The 14,902-nt window shown below is 33.4% G+C and overlaps 1 long non-coding RNA gene across 1 annotated transcript; it reads left to right on the top strand.

Moving 5' to 3' along the window:
• The first annotated feature begins 710 nt into the window (after positions 1-710).
• Positions 711-4,108, top strand: LOC146929288 (uncharacterized). The gene is made up of 3 exons (XR_015008253.1): positions 711-917; positions 1,766-1,825; positions 3,365-4,108. It is a non-coding gene; the product is annotated as an uncharacterized LOC146929288 (long non-coding RNA).
• The last annotated feature ends 10,794 nt before the right edge of the window (positions 4,109-14,902 follow it).

Raw genomic sequence — 14,902 nt, 5'->3', positions numbered from 1 at the left:
AACTTCACCTTTCAGTCCTTCGTTTAACACTTGTTATTGAGTTTGAAAACAATGAAATTAGATTAGAAAATAGAAGTTAAACAAAATAGGTATTTAGACTTGGTTTGAATAAGTTTAAGTCATTAGACTATTCCAACAATCCCAAGACTAAAAATTCTACTCACTCATGTTCATTGTAGAAAAAAAGAAATAATTAAAAGACATAGAATGATAATGCATAAAGATAAAAATTGAGTTGTAAAGTGCAGAATTGTAAAGGCAAGGAAATAAAGAACAAGGAAATAAAAGTGCAGAGAATAAGAACAAGAACTTAGAACACAAATTAACTTTGATTGCAAATTGTATAGTAAGTTCTCAATGATCCAAAATGATTACAAGTCTGATGGAGGACCTTTTTATAGCCAAAAACCCCAAGACAAGGCATTAAACACGAAATTACAAGGCTTTAAATCAAGGAAAACCAAAGAGTTTGTAACAGCAAAAACGCACAGTCTGTGTAACATCCTAAAATTTTACTTATATTCAAAAGTTTTTTTTTAAATAAATAAATAATAGAAAAATAATAATAGAAAGGTTGGAAAAGTAAAAGAGGGGGTGGAGATAGTATTTTTGTTGTTAAAAGAAAAAAAATATAGAAAAGGAAATATACAACTTCCTCTCCACGTTTCATGGGAGAGAGAAAATTTTTTTTTACAAAAAAAAATAAATAAATAAATAAAAGAAATTGATGTCTTTCTCCCCACGTTCCAAAATACACATTTAAAAAAAAAATAATAACAATAATTAAGGAAAGAGAAACCAGTACAGATATTTATCACAATTCAAGTGTACACATATACCTTCTATCTTCCCATAAATAGACCTCTTATCATTGGCAGAAAACACACCCACACCACAAATCCTCTCTTCCAGATCAGGTTAGTGGTCTCTCTCTCTTCCTTTCCTTCTCTAAAGCTTTCTCTATTCAACCTCTATTCATTCTTTATTCTTCAAAAGAGACAAGATTAAGTACTATAATAAGACCAGATTTTTGTCCCCACAACCTTTCTTTTTGAAAGAAAACAACAACAACATAGTATTAGAATGTTCTTTTATCAGATGAGAAAGGGATTTAGGTCTAGTTCTTTTCAATCTGATTTAACAAACTGATCAAGATAGTTCATCCCTTTTCAACAATTCTTTTTTTTAAAAAAACAACATTTAATTAAAAATAAATCAAGATCTGTGTCAGTAGAAAAAGAAAATAAATAAAAAGGACCATGAAGCTATGATTCCCTGGAAATATAATTAGAAGTCCTTGTCTTAGATCTTCTTTATTCTTGTACTGTAAAGCTTTCTTTTTAATTAGTTTATGAAAGAAACTTAAAATAAATATAGTAACGTAATAGAATAATCTGTATGAATATAGATATACTAAGTACCTAGACTAATAATAAGAATTGTTAATAGCATAAATGGCATTAAGGTTATTAAAAAGCATTTAAACATTTTGACTATATAAGGTAGTGATATAAATTTCAAATTGGAAAGAAATCAAATCAAATTTATATTGGAACGTGATACATGGAAACTGAAGTGATACACATAAATGGCATAAAGGTCTATAATTCATTTTGGGACTATAGGCATAGAAAACGTGATAAACAAAGATAAAAGAAAACAAGAGATTTGGAACTTTAACTAGTTATTTATATTCAAGTACAAGTCTGACCTTAAATAATGAATATAGTCTAATGGGTAGTTTTACTTTGGGTGAGTGTTTTAGGTGATACCGAAGCTGCTTTCGACGAAGACGATATCCCAACCACGTTTGAAGAAACTGAAGGTAAGGGGAATTACTACTAATAAGTTTTAAAGATTTTGCATAAGTTATGTGCTTAAGTGATTATGTGTGAGTAAATAACTCTACTTGTGAGAGTTAATTTCTCGATGATGTGATAATTTCTAGCGATCAAGTATATGTCAAAGGACATCGACTTATATGTGTTTTAGTTAATATAATTAGGAGTATTATTTTAAAAATGTAATATACAAGTAGAAAAAAAAAGTTTTGTTAATATAATTAGGAGTATTATTTGGTATCACTCTTGTGTAAGTAAATGAATATGCTAATTTTTGATAAGTACTATGTGAATTCGATGTATGAATTTGGTTTGAAACATATGACTTATAACAAAAGTGTCGATTATGATTCGACGCGATAACTTATAACGTTGATAGTGAGTAAAAACTTCTCTTAAGAAGAAATAATCTAAGAGAGATAGTGTATTTCACTTTATTGATTTTGATGATATCTATTTAATAAAACCTTGACTTATACGTATCTTGTAAAAGAAAATGTTTAAGAATGCAAAAGCCATGATATAATTTAGAAGTACTATAACAGTAGGATAACTTTTCTTGGAAATATAGGTATATATAGCTTATGGCAACATCATATAAATCATATATGTACTTGTTAAAATTGGAAGTTACTTACTAGTTAAGAATTAATGCTATGAATGATTACTTACTATAATATGATACACGTATACTTAAATGAAATAGAAACAGGTTTGAATATTCTGGTTGTAAAGGTAGCTAATTGTAAGCAGTATATTATCTAAATTAACATAATTCTGAAGGGCTGATCCAGTATAATGCACAAATGATAATTATGATTGATAGTTGTTGACATTGTTTAGTTGAGTATGAGTGTTTTGTCTTGTCTAGAAAGTAGGGACAATTAAGGAGCTAGAACAGGTCCCTATACACTTAGGTGTAGATGGGAATGAGGATAGTTATGGTTTGGTTACTTTGAGGACCTATCGAGGGCACTTGTGTTTCGAACGCCTATCAATAGTTGGGGATTGCTTCCCGACTGAAGGTACTCGTACAACCCGACACGGTGAGCCTGACAAAACTAGACTATCTATAATAAGGTAGTGCGATCGGACTAGAATGATTAGAGTTTAAGTATATCTTGCTCAGAATACTAATAATCATGTTATAGTCGCCGAAACGGCCTTATGCTCATTAGAGAGGAACCTCCATGGAGTAGTAAATTGTGAAAAGAAAAATAAACTAGAGTCGAGAGAAAAGTCAAAAGAGTTCATGCATGTGTCAAGTTGAATATCAAACTATTAATTCTAATTTGACCTTTTAAAAGATAGTTTTTTTTATATATAATATGCTTTGTAATTGTTGGACAGTGAATGAAAAGAAAAAATATTTATGTAATTATCATATTCTCTTGTTATATATAGATTATTTTCTTTTTCCTTATGTAATAAATCACGTGGAAAACTTGTGTACGAGTAATTCACCCTTCTTTGTTTGTTTTTGTATCTTGTTTTTTTTTTGGGTATGTTCGGACGTTTTGTAGATGATGCCAGGGAGATATTTAGCTCACTCAGGAACACGCAGGATCGAGTTCCTTGAGAATCTGAGGGACGATGTTTGGGAAATAAATTTGGCCACCCAAACATTGATTTTTACCGGACTTGTTCGCACTACCACAGGGTTCGGTGGCCAACCTACTACTACTATTGTTACTCATGAGACCACATAGATAATTCTACCATTGCAGAGGTTGTACCTAGCTCTCCATGACATGGGTGTTGTCCCTCCTATAGGACCAGACCCACAGGAGCCTATAGTTCCCCCGGTTGTTGATCCTGTTGATGTTGCTGAGCAGGGAGGAGGAGGATTCCATGCACCTGAGGAGGAGGATCCAGAGGAGGAACCAGAGGAGGACCCAGAGGAGTACCTTGAGGAGGGAGAGTTCATTGGGGGAGACCCAAATGGCCATGTTTAGATGTGACTTCTAGTATGTGGAAAGAGTTTAAGAGTGCTAATTAGTTTGTTATGTACTTAATGTCTCTTAAAACTCTTTTATTTTGGATAGTAGTCAGCCTTGGTAACATAGTAGGACTGATGTAGTTTGACTAATGCATTTTGGCTCTAGCTAGATGGTAATTATGCTTTGTTTATATTAAGTCTCATGAAGACTTATGGATCATTGTAAAATATTCACTATGATGACTTTAGCATTATGAGCCGCAGGCTTAGACCGAATGATATGTATATATATTATGATGTAAATATTTGTTATTTATGTTTCAAATTTATTTTGTTGTGTAAACCTACAGAAGAAACATTCAGTAGAAAAAAGAAAGAATGTTATTAAAGAAATATACTGAAGCATGCTATTATTTTGTTTCTTTGTTTTAAAAAGAAACATACGAAAAAAAATGGTGAGAAAAGAAAAAAAATCATAATAGTTAAGACGAGAAAAAATGAATATTATTATTTTGACGCGGCCGGATTATATTTATTTACATTTTGCGATTTTTATTGTATGTAACGCACCCTATAATGTGAGAAAAAAATAGGGGTGTTACATTAGTGGTATCAGAGCACGGTTGATTCTTTCGGGAACGTTAGAGGATGTCTGTACTAATTACGTTTGTTTGTACTAACTTTGTATAGATTATTATATTATTTAATAATTAGGTTCTAACCAATTATGACTTTTAGGAACCCAATGACTCGTAGAAATAATCATATAGAAGCAGATAATGGAGAAGCAAGCAATACCGAAGGAGGTATGGAAAGAGCTATTTAAGCTATGGCAGAAATGGCAGCAACCATTGCAGAACAAACTGCTGCGAAGACTGAAAGGGATATTCGAAAGCAACAAAGGGAAGAACGAAACGCTGAAAATAAAGGATTGGTAGATTTCAGACGGCACGATCCTCCATAATTTCTTGGAGAAACCGAACCAGAGAAAGCTGACTTATGGCTCAAAGAGATAGAGAAGATATTCGTTGTGTTGAGGTGTCCTGACGAAGTAAAGGTAACATATGCATCTTACTTACTATTGGGAGATGCCGAATACTGGTGGAAAGGAACTCGCAAGATGATTGAAGCTAACAATCAAGATATTACTTGGGAAATATTTCGCACGAAATTTCTTGACAAGTATTTTCCTAGAAGTGCTAGAACTAACAAAGAACAAGAGTTCCTTCTCTTGAAACAAGGTGGAATGACAGTTGATGAATATGCGGCTAAGTTTGAATCATTGTCCAAACATTTTCGTTTCTTCCAGGACCAAATTGACGAAGATTGGCTGTGTGAAAGATTTGAAGGTGGACTTAGATTTAGTATCAAGGAGTCTGTATTGCCATTGGAAATTCGTCAGTTTCAACCTTTGGTTGAAAAATGCAGAAAGATAGAAAGGATGAAAGAAGGTGGAATTAATCGAAACAATGTAGGAGGACCATCTAGGGGGAAATATCCTTCACAAGGATCAAACCAGAAGGGAAAGGCACCACAAAAGAAACCCTACTTACGACCTTCAGGTAACAACCGCGATCAACAACCTTATCGTCCAGTTGCATATGCTTTTGGAGGAGGACAATCGAGGAACCAACCTCCAAACAATATCCAAAAGTGTTTCAAATGTCAGAAAACAGACCATTTGGCGAACACTTGTCCACTTAAGGGATTGATATGTTATCAATGTGGAGATTCAGGACATTTTGCTAGAGACTGCCCAAATCCAAAAGCTGAACCAAAGGTGAACAATGTAAGAGCTGTCAAACCAACTGTTAGAGGAAGAGTTTACACTCTGAATGGTGCTGAAGCTTCTCAATCAGAAGATCTCATACAGGGAAATTGTGATATGTCAGGTAATCTTCTAACTGTACTATATGATTCAGGCGCAACTCATTCATTTATTTCCATGGATCGTGTGAACCAGTTAAATTTACCAATTACGACATTGCCTTTTAACTTAATTGTTTCTACTCCAACCTCTGAACCTATTTCTGCACATTTTGTATGTCAAAACTGTCCTATTGTTATTCATGATAGAAAATTCCTTATTGATTTGATATGTTTGCCTTTAAAACAATTAGATGTGATTTTAGGCATGGACTGGTTATCTTTCAACCAGATCCTTTTAGATTGTGCACATAAGAACATAATTTTTCCTAACCCTGAGGTTTCTGGATTTATATCTTCCAATCAAGTAAAAGCTTCCTTAAAAGAAGGAGCTCAAGGATACATGTTATTATCTTCTTTAGAGATCGAGAGTGAATTAGTATTGAGCCAAATACAGGTCACAAAAGATTTTCCGGATGTATTTCCGGAAGATGTTCCAGGTTTACCCCCAGTTAGAGACGTCGAATTTTCGATTGATCTAGTACCTGGATCAAGTCCAATTTCAATTGCACCGTATAGGATGTCACCCAATGAGTTAGCAGAACTAAAAACTCAGATTGAGGACTTATCATCGAAACAATTCATTAGACCAAGTGTTTCACCTTGGGGAGCACCAGTGTTGTTGGTGAAAAAGAAAGATGGAAGCTCGAGACTTTGTGTGGATTATCGACAACTCAACAAAGTGACGATCAAGAACAAGTATCCATTACCTCGCATAGACGACTTGATGGATCAACTCCAAGGAGCTTCTATTTTTTCAAAGATTGACTTAAGGACAGGTTATCACCAAATTAGGGTAAAGACAGAGGATGTGTCCAAAACTGCGTTTAGAACTCGATATGGACATTATGAGTATCTCGTAATGCCGTTTGGAGTGACGAATGCTCCTGCAATTTTCATGGATTACATGAATCGGATCTTTAACCCTTTTCTCGATAAGTTCGTAGTTGTATTTATTGACGATATTCTTATCTATTATAAAAACAAGGAAGAGCATGAAGAACACTTGCGTGAAGTTTTGAAGATTCTCCGTGAAAAGAAGTTATACGCAAAGTTGTCAAAGTGTGAGTTCTGGCTTGAAGAAGTAAAATTCTTAGGTCACGTCATCACAAAAGATGGTATTGTCGTAGACCCAGCGAAGGTAGAGACGGTACTCTCATGGGAACAACCAAAGTCGGTGACGGAGATCAGAAGTTTTGTTGGATTGGTGGGATACTATCGAAGATTCATTGAAGGATTTGCAAAGATAGTAGCTCCATTAACACAACTTATGAGGAAGGACCAAGCATTCATCTGGACTAAAAAGTGTGAAGAAAGTTTCCAAACATTGAAGGAGAAATTAACAACGTCACCAGTATTGGTCCTACCGTAACCAGACGAGCCTTATGAAGTCTATTGTGATGCTTCACATCAAGGATTAGGTTGCGTTCTCATGCAACATAGAAAGGCAGTAGCATATGCATCAAGGCAGCTTAAAAACCACGAAAAGAATTACCCTACGCATGATCTGGAGTTAGCTGCAGTTGTGTTTGCGTTGAAAATCTGGAGGCATCATTTGTATGGAGCGAAGTTTGCAGTTTTTAGCGACCACAAAAGTTTAAAGTACTTGTTTGATCAAAAGGAACTCAACATGAGGCAAAGACGATGGATTGAATTTCTCAAAGATTACGACTTTACCCTGCTATACCATCCTGGAAAGGCAAATGTTGTAGCTGATGCGCTGAGTCGTAAGACAATTCATATGTCTGCAATGATGGTCAAAGAGTTAGAGCTGATAGAAAAATATCGAGACCTAATAATTCATTTGGGAATGGTAAAGATATCAAATGGATTGATGGATACAATAAAAGAGCAACAAGCAACAGATGACCAATTTCAGGAGAAGATAAGATTGATTGAACAAGGAACAACTTCGGAATTTGGTTTAGGAGCAGACGGAATTTTACGCTGTAATGGGAGGGTTTGCATCCCAAATAATCCGGAGACAAGAAAAATGATTTTGGACAAAGCACATAAAAGCAATCTAAGTATTCATCCAGGAACAACCAAAATGTATCAAGATTTAAAACAAAAGTTTTGGTGGCCAGGAATGAAGAAGCAAGTTGCTGAGTATGTTGCCTCGTGCCTGACATGTCAAAAAGCAAAGGTAGAACATCAAAGACCTGCTGGAATGCTCCAATATTTAGACATACCTGAATGGAAGTGGGAAAGCATTTCAATGGATTTCGTCGTAGGATTGCCAAAAACCAAGAATAATTTTGATTCAATATGGGTCATTGTCGATCGATTGACAAAGTCAGCTCATTTCTTACCTGTTAACACTAACTACAATGTAGAAAAGCTGACTCAGATTTATATTAAGGAAATCATTAGACTGCACGGCGTACCCTCAAGTATCATCTCAGATAGGGATCCGAAATTCACATCTCATTTTTGGAGGAGTTTACAAAAATCTTTAGGAACCAGATTAAGATTAAGTTCTGCATATCATCCACAAACCGATGGACAAACCGAGAGGACGATTCAATCCCTAGAAGATTTACTGAGAGCTTGTGTCTTAGATAACCGGGGAAGTTGGGATAAATTGTTACCATTAATTGAGTTTACCTACAAAAACAGTTTTCATTCAAGCATAGGAATGACACCCTATGAAGCTCTGTATGGAAGGAAATGTCAAACACTGTTGTGCTGGTATCAAGATGGGGAAAGCAGCATTTTAGGACCAGAGATTGTACAACAAACGACCGATAAAGTCAAACAGATCCGTGAAAAGATGCGTACCGCGCAAAGCAGACAAAAGAGTTACTCAGACAAACGAAGAAGACCTCTTGAATTTGAGGAAGGTGATCACGTATTTTTGAGAGTCGCTTCAACGACTGGGGTAGGTAGAGCTATTAAGTCCAGAAAACTCACTCCTAAATTTATTGGACCATATCAAATTCTTCGTCGTATTGGCCCAGTGGCATATCAAATTGCTTTACCCCTTTTCTTTCAAACATCCATGATGTGTTTCATGTTTCACAATTAAGGAAATATATTTCCGATCCATCTCATATAATTGAGCCTGATATAGTACCGTTAAAAGAAAATTTGTCATATGAGACATCACCTGTAAGAATTGATGACAAGAGAATTAAACAACTTAGAGGTAAACAAATTTCTCTGGTAAAAGTTGTGTGGGATCAATCGACGGGAGACACTACGTGGGAACTAGAAGAGAAGATGAGATTACGATATCCAGAATTATTTGAAGGTATACGAATTTCGAGGACGAAATTTTATTTAGTGGGGTAGTAATGTAACATCCTAAAATTTTACTTATATTCAAAAGCTTTTTTTTTAAATAAATAAATAATAGAAAAATAATAATAGAAAGGTTGGAAAAGTAAAAGAGGGGGTGGAGATAGTATTTTTGTTGTTAAAAGAAAAAAAAATATAGAAAAGGAAATATACAACTTCCTCTCCACGTTTCATGGGAGAGAGAAATTTTTTTTTTACAAAAAAAAAAAAAAAAGAAATTGATGTCTTTCTCCCCACGTTCCAAAATACACATTTAAAAAAAAATAATAATAACAATAATTAAGGAAAGAGAAACCAGTACAGATATTTATCACAATTCAAGTGTACACCTATACCTTCTATCTTCCCATAAATAGACCTCTTATCATTGGCAGAAAACACACCCACACCACAAATCATCTCTTCCAGATCAGGTTAGTGGTCTCTCTCTCTTCCTTTCCTTTTCTAAAGCTTTCTCTATTCAACCTCTATTCATTCTTTATTCTTCAAAAGAGACAAGATTAAGTACTATAATAAGACCATATTTTTGTCCCCACAACCTTTCTTTTTGAAAGAAAACAACAACAACAACAACATAGTATTAGAAGGTTCTTTTATCAGATGAGAAAGGGATTTAAGTCTAGTTCTTTTCAATCTGATTTAACAAACTGGTCAAGATAGTTCATCCCTTTTCAACAATTCTTTTTTTTTTAAAAAACAACATTTAATTAAAAATAAATCAAGATCTGTTTCAGTAGAAAAAGAAAATAAATAAAAAGGACCATGAAGCTATGATTCCCTGGAAATATAATTAGAAGTCCTTGTCTTAGATCTTCTTTATTCTTGTACTGTAAAGCTTTCTTTTTAATTAGTTTATGAAAGAAACTTAAAATAAATATAGTAATGTAATAGAATAATCTGTATGAATATAGATATACTAAGTACCTAGACTAATAATAAGAATTGTTAATAGCATAAATAACATTAAGGTTATTAAAAAGCATTTAAACATTTTGACTATATAAGGTAGTGACATAAATTTCAAATTGGAAAGAAATCAAATCAAATTTATATTGGAACGTGATACATGGAAACTGAAGTGATACACATAAATGGCATAAAGGTCTATAATTCATTTTGGGACTATAGGCATAGAAAACGTGATAAACAAAGATAAAAGAAAACAAGAGATTTGGAACTTTAACTAGTTATTTATATTCAAGTACAAGTCTGACCTTAAATAATGAATATAGTCTAATGGGTAGTTTTACTTTGGGTGAGTGTTTTAGGTGATACCGAAGCTGCTTTCGACGAAGATGATATCCTAACCACGTTTGAAGAAACTGAAGGTAAGGGGAATTACTACTAATAAGTTTTAAAGATTTTGCATAAGTTATGTGCTTAAGTGATTATGTGTGAGTAAATAACTCTACTTGTGAGAGTTAATTTCTCGATGATGTGATAATTTCTAGCGATCAAGTATATGTCAAAGGACATCGACTTATATGTGTTTTAGTTAATATAATTAGGAGTATTATTTTAAAAATGTAATATACAAGTAGAAAAAAAAAAAGTTTTGTAAATGATTACTTGATTAGATAGTTCTATTATGTTTATTTGGTATCACTCTTGTGTAAGTAAATGAATATGCTAATTTTTGATAAGTACTATGTGAATTCGATGTATGAATTTGGTTTGAAACATATGACTTATAACAAAAGTGTCGATTATGATTCGACGCGATAACTTATAACGTTGATAGTGAGTAAAAACTTCTCTTAAGAATAAATAATCTAAGAGAGATAGTGTATCTCACTTTATTGATTTTGATGATATCTATTTAATAAAACCTTGACTTATACGTATCTTGTAAAAGAAAATGTTTAAGAATACAAAAACCATGATATAATTTAGAAGTACTATAACAGTAGGATAACTTTTCTTGGAAATATAGGTATATATAGCTTATGGCAACATCATATAAATCATATATGTACTTGTTAAAATTGGAAGTTACTTACTAGTTAAGAATGAATGCTATGAATGATTACTTACTATAATATGATACACGTATACTTAAATGAACTAGAAACAGGTTTGAATATTCTGGTTGTAAAGGTAGTTAATTGTAAGCACTATATTATCTAAATTAACATAATTCTGAAGGGCTGATCCAATATAATGCACAAATGATAATTATGATGGATAGTTGTTGACATTGTTGAGTTGAGTATGAGTGTTTTGTCTTGTCTAGAAAGTAGGGACAATTAAGGAGCTAGAACAGGTCCCTATACACTTAGGTGTAGATGGGAATGAGGATAGTTATGGTTTGGTTACTTTGAGGACCTATTGAGGGCACTTGTGTTTCGAACGCCTATCAATAGTTGGGGATTGCTTCCCGACTGAAGGTACTTGTACTACCCGACACAGTGAGCCTGACAAAACTAGACTATCTATAATAAGGTAGTGCGATCGGACTAAAATGATTAGAGTTTAAGTATATCTTGCTCAGAATACTAATAATCATGTTATAGTCGCCGAAACGGCCTTATGCTCATTAGAGTGGAACCTCCATGGAGTAGTAAATTGTGAAAAGAAAAATAAACTAGAGTCGAGAGAAAAGTCAAAAGAGTTCATGCATGTGTCAAGTTGAATGTAAAACTATTAATTCTAATTTGACCTTTTAAAAGATAGTTTTTTTATATATAATATGCTTTGTAATTGTTGGACAGTGAATGAAAAGAAAAATTATTTATGTAATTATCATATTCTCTTGTTATATATAGATTATTTTCTTTTTTCTTATGTAATAAATCACGTGGAAAACTTGTGTACGAGTAATTCACCCTTCTTTGTTTGTTTTTGTATCTTGTTGTTTTTTTTTGGGTATGTTCGGACGTTTTGTAGATGATGCCAGGGAGATATTTAGCTCACTCACGAACATGCAGGATCGAGTTCCTTGAGAATCCGAGGGACGATGTTTGGGAAATAAATTTGGCCACCCAAACATTGATTTTTACCGGACTTGTTCGCACTACCACACGGTTCGGTGGCCAGCCTACTACTACTATTGTTACTCATGAGACCACATAGATGATTCTACCATTGCAGAGGTTGTACCTAGCTCTCCATGACATGGGTGTTGTCCCACCTGTAGGACCAGACCCACAGGAGCCTATAGTTCCCCCGGTTGTTGATCCTGTTGATGTTGCTGAGGAGGGAGGAGGAGGAGTCCATGCACCTGAGGAGGAGGATCCAGAGGAGGAACCAGAGGAGGACCCAGAGGAGTACCTTGAGGAGGGAGAGTTCATTGGGGGAGACCCAAATGACCATGTTTAGATGTGACTTCTAGTATGTGGAAAGAGTTTAAGAGTGCTAATTAGTTTGTTATGTATTTAATGTCTCTTAAAACTCTTTTATTTTGGATAGTAGTCAGCCTTGGTAACATAGTAGGACTGATGTAGTTTGACTAATGCATTTTGGCTCTAGCTAGATGGTAATTATGCTTTGTTTATATTAAGTCTCATGAAGACTTATGGATCATTGTAAAATATTCACTATGATGACTTTAGCATTATGAGCCGCAGGCTTAGACCGAATGATATGTATATATATTATGATGTAAATATTTGTTATTTATGTTTCAAATTTATTTTGTTGTGTGAACCTACAGAAGAAACATTCAGTAGAAAAAAGAAAGAATGTTATTAAAGAAATATACTGAAGCATGCTATTATTTTGTTTCTTTGTTTTAAAAAGAAACATACGAAAAAAAAATGGTGAGAAAGAAAAAAAAATCATAATAGTTAAGACGAGAAAAAAATGAATATTATTATTTTGACGCGGCCGGATTATATTTATTTACATTTTGCGATTTTTATTGTATGTAACGCACCCTATAATGTGAGAAAAAAATAGGGGTGTTACAGTCTGGGCTTAAAACGCACGGCCTTAGTGCATAAAACGCACGGTCTGGCTCAGACCGCGCTTTTTTCAACTTCCAGCAACACAGAAAACGCGCAGTCTGGGACATAAACACTCCAAAACGCACGGACTTAGTGCATAAAATGCACGGACCGTGTGTTTTTCCCTAGAGAAACCCTTTTCTTCATGCATTTTTTTATCTTTTCTTGTCCAAACCATCTTGCTTCTTTGTTATTCAAGAAATACGACCAAAACTAACAAGACTTTATGGAATTAAAATGCCTTAAGCATATAAAACTACGACTTATCAGTTTCATTGCTTAGGCACATCCGGTTACAGTGTTTCCAAAGCCACCACAAAGCCACAAAGAAAACAGTTGAGCGAGCACATTTAGCATCGTCTTGAATCCAGACAGAAACTGAATTGGAGAAGAAGAAAGGCTGGGAAGAAAAGCCGATTCTCTGCCATATATTAATTGAAAATCTACAATCCCGCACACAATGAAAGAAAGATACATCTTGGTCACCGCATATTGAACAAATAGCCGAGTTTACCATGTTCCTGTGATTAAGCAATGCTAAAGTGAGGGCAGCATTATGGCAAGCCAGCCAAATAAAAAACTTAATTTTTTCAGGGACTTTTAATCTCCAAATCCAATTCCAAGAAACCCTAGCTTGATTGTAAGCTTCATGAAGGGAGAGCAACCAATTATAACCACTTTTTGTATTCAAAGTTCGAGTTAAGATATTTCCATTTATCAAATTAAATAAAGGATATTAATTATTTTATAATTTTTGTATCTTCCTTGAAAGATATAAAAGTAAAAATGCGTCATGTGAGTTTAACTCAGTTGGTATAAATATTACATATTATATGAAGGGACCGGGGTTCGAACCTCGGACATCCCACTACTCTACATTTAAAATGTGTGAACTCTATCCATTAGACTACTTGATAAAAAAAAATGCTATCAAATAGAGGTGTTCCCAGTAAACCTGAACTCGTTGCGGTTAACCGAGGCTAATTTTTTCAAGGGTTAATTATGTTTTTGGTCCTCATAAATATACCAAATTTTCTTTTTAGTCCCTCTAAAATTTTCCTTCAACTTTTAGTTCCTATAAAATTTTCAGTCACTACTTTTGGCCCCTAATTTTAAGTAAATTTTCGTATTTTTTTAATAAAATTGTGGAGAAATGTGTAGAATATTGTAAAAAAAAATCCTAAAGAAATTATGATTTTTTTAATAAAACATGAATTAAATATGAATTTTTAACTGTCAAATATATAAAAATTCATATTAAATTCATGTTTTGTTAAAAAAATCTAGTTTTTTTTGGAGAGATTCTTATAATATTAAGAATTTTTTCGTAAAATTTTGAATTTTTTCGTAAAATTTTATTTAAAAATATGAATTTTACATATGAGTTTACTTTTTTTTTTTTGTGGTGGCCGGGGTTTGAACCCCAGACTTTGCATATATTATGCATTGTCCCTGCCAACTGAGCTAAGCTCACGAGGACACATATTAAAGGAGGGACCAATATTATGAATTTTTCTACAAAATTTTATTCAAAAATATGAATTTTACATATGAGTTTACTTTAAAGTAGTGACCAAAAGTGAAGATGAAAATTTTGTAAGGATTAAAAGTTGAAGAAAAGTTTTAGAGGGGCTAAAAGTTGACATATTTATAGGGACCAAAAATATACTCCCTCCGTCGCTATATATAATCCCCTTTTGCTTTTTTCACATTTCTTAAAGAAAGTTGTTAATGCAATTAATGTGTCTATTTTATGTGTTAATATTACCAAATTATCTTTTGTTTGTATGTGTGTTAAATTTGACTTTTCATATTTCAAGATAAGTTGGCAGTATTAATTAGAGGTATATTTAAGAATAAATTAATAAATGCATCTAGTAATTTAAAAAGAAGTTTATATTTAAGGACAATTTTTTAGTCAAATGGGTGGTTATATATAGATTAGGAGGGAG

Source organism: Medicago sativa, chromosome 4, assembly GCF_051527215.1.
Source record: "Medicago sativa cultivar Bolivia chromosome 4, Bolivia_mono, whole genome shotgun sequence".
Lineage (NCBI taxonomy): Eukaryota > Viridiplantae > Streptophyta > Magnoliopsida > Fabales > Fabaceae > Medicago > Medicago sativa.
Note: the sequence above shows the minus strand (reverse complement) of the source record. Positions and strands in the feature narration are given on the sequence as shown.